We start from the raw sequence: 3,207 nt of genomic DNA, 5'->3' as shown, positions 1-3,207 counted from the left end.
CTGCTTAACAGTCAAACAATAATACAGAGTACAGGGGCATGGTGGAAGCCAAAACAGTAAATAGACAATGCCCAATAAGCTGTGACAATCTGTATGCAAAAAGACTTTTCATATATATGCACATTCAGAACAAAAGAGTACATACATACATCATATACAGATATTCAGGTTAGGGACCGGATCCCTACCATAACAGTACGGTACGATGTCATTCAGTCGATACAGTAATTACAAAACAGATGCAAAAAAGGGGGAAACTAAGCCTCCGTTTGGGAAGTGGGTTGGCTTTTTGGCTTTTTGGCTTTTTTGGCTATTTTAGCCTAGGGCTAAAAAGCCTGGTTTGGGAAGGGCTTTTTGGCTTTTTTGGGCTTTTTGGCTTTTTGGTGAGGTGTGATGTTGTTAAATGACGAAATTGCCCTTTTCCATTTTTTTGATTTTTTTATTTGGGTTTGGATTTAGCATATTTTCGGTTTTTTTTTTTTTTTTTTTTATTATTATACAAATTTGGCTTTTTGTTGGGAACAAAAATTTGGTTTTTTTCTTTTGGTATTTTTTTTTCCATTTTTTGATTTTTGTTTAAATTTATTTATTTATTTATTTTTGGATTTGGCATTTTTTTGTTATTTTGTTTTGGTATTTTTTTTTTCCAATTTTTGATTTTTGTTTAAATTTATTTATTTATTTATTTTTGGATTTGGCATTTTTTTGTTATATTTTTTTAAAAAAATTTTTATGTTATCTTTCAATTTCACGTATTTTGCTAATTTTTTTTTTTAGGGTTTGGATTTGTCTTTTTTTTTTGTGTTTATTTTCTTTTTCTTTTTTTTTCATTTTGGGTGTCGATCTGCCGACTTTTGATTAATTTGTTAATTTTTTTTTTTTTTTTTTTTTGGAATTGAATTTGCCATATTTTGGTTCTTCTTTTTTATTTTAATTTTGTTATGTTGGGGTTTCGATTTTGCCTTTTTTGTTGTTTTGTTTTTTTGGAGGGGGGTTTCGCTTTGGCATTTTTTGCTTTACGTTTTTTTTTTTGACAATTTTTGTATGTTGTGTTTCGATCTCCCGAATTTTGCAACTCCAAATTTTTTCTTTTTTATTTTTTTAATTTTTTTTGTTGTAGTTTGGCGGATTTTGCGTTAACTTTTTTTTAATATTGACATTTTTTTATTTTGCGCTTGGATTTTTCATATTATGCTTAATTTTTTTTTCCTGTTACTTTTTTTCATTTTCGGTTTGGATTTGGGGTATTGTGCTTAAATTTTTCGGTTTTTATTTGGGAATTTATGTTTTTGTCTTTTTAAATTTTTATTTTTTTACTATAACTATGTTTTTTTTTTAACTATGTTTTTTTTTTGTCTTCGATTTTTATTTTGAACTAAGTCTTGTTTTTTTTAATTGGTATACAATAACTTTTTTTTAATATATTTATGTGTTTCATTTATTTTTAATTCACGTCGCACTTTACAATTTGTGTATTAGTTTTCTTTTTAATTTGTTTTTATTTGTTTCACCTTCTTTTTATTTTTCCAAAAGCAAAATTCGTATGGATTGTTGTTTTTTTAAGTTAGGCACGTCAGCAACTGGAAGGGGTTACATTCCCCTGGCAACTCATACATATTATACATAATAATATATTTGAATACAGTCTGTTCCACGTGTGTCATTACGTGACGACCATACGAACATTATTTCGAGTACTATATATTTCCTAACATTCCGTTATTACGCATGTAACATAATTTGTCACGTATGTGAAGGCGGACCAATGCCATATGGGGGTCCTCATCTCCAACCATTAAACCATCCTCGTCATGTTCAACTTCTGGTATGGCATTTACTATTGTCATAGCCTCTTCCTCGTCACAGATTGGCTGAACATTTGTTGGGTTACCTGTGTTTCGCCGTATATAATTATGTAATGCCATTGACGCACCTACTAACTGAACTTGCACATTTGCAAAGTCATACCGAGGCATGTCTCGAATAAACCCCCATCGATTTTTCCATATACCGAAAGTGCGTTCCACGACACTGCGTAAGGACGAGTGGACTTTGTTAAATAATTCCCTTGGCGTGTTTGCCATCGCGTTTCTTGCAATACGCCGGAATTCTTGTTGGTGGTAACGGTGGCCTTTGAATGGTGCTAAGTAACCAATCCGGTTTGCATAGCCAGAATCGACAAGATAATATTTGCCTGCAGACATGACGACAATGTATGACACCAAAACCAACATTCTGCGTCATTTTCATATAACGCTTTGTTAGCAAATAAATATTTGTTAACAAATCTAATAACATGGCCATGTGTTACCTTCGTCAGGATGTGGGAAGGGGACGTTGTCATTTGTTAGTATCTCGTTGAATATGCGACTATCATGCATACTTCCTTCCCATCCGCAAGAAATGAATATGAAACACATGTCAAAATCGACAGCGGCCATTATATTTTGTGTGTGACAGTATTTCCTACCGAAATATGTTGCCGCATCTGGCCCCGTAACCCATGCACTGACATGTGTTCCGTCTATTGCGCCAATGCAGTCCTGTCAACATGGATCATATGTTTTCAGTCGTAACTTTGTAACAAGTGTTTCACATTTGTCACGTGCAGTTAATAACAAAAAACATATGTATTTTCTTCACTTATATGTCAATCATGTTTTGTTGAAGTACCTTGAACGGTAGGTATTTCCGTCTAGACCTCACGTATGGATGTATACGATGCTGACTGTATGTGGGCCGGCAATGGACAACAGTGAACTCTTTCATGGAATTTAATACGTTATGCACGTGCCTCGATACAGTCTCCCCAGAATGTTGGAAGCGTTCCTAGATTTCCCGATTTTGCTTCCCTTTCAAGACATGGATAAACATCGCAACGCTTTCTTCAACAGCTAACCCATGTGGACGTTGCGGGACTTGTAACCCAAAATCATTTACTAATGTCTCACACAAGGCGGCAAACACTTCCTTCGGCATGCAAACATTTTCCTCAAAGCGACCCATATGGCCCGCATATAGTTCGCATATCCATGTATTCCCGGTTAGTATAGAAGTGCGACATGGCGTTTTATGCATGTGTTTTTGGTACCATTCTGTCGCCAAGTGGCATGCTTGTAGAAATGTGCAGTTCTGTTCTTGTTGCAGCTGGACCGCCATTTGATTCAGCATTTCCATTATTTCATCATGGTTGCTTCCATCCCAGGG

The sequence above is a fragment of the Camellia sinensis genome, chromosome 4 (assembly GCF_055761805.1).
Source record: "Camellia sinensis isolate YWXY chromosome 4, ASM5576180v1, whole genome shotgun sequence".
NCBI classification, from domain to species: domain Eukaryota; kingdom Viridiplantae; phylum Streptophyta; class Magnoliopsida; order Ericales; family Theaceae; genus Camellia; species Camellia sinensis.
Note: the sequence above shows the minus strand (reverse complement) of the source record.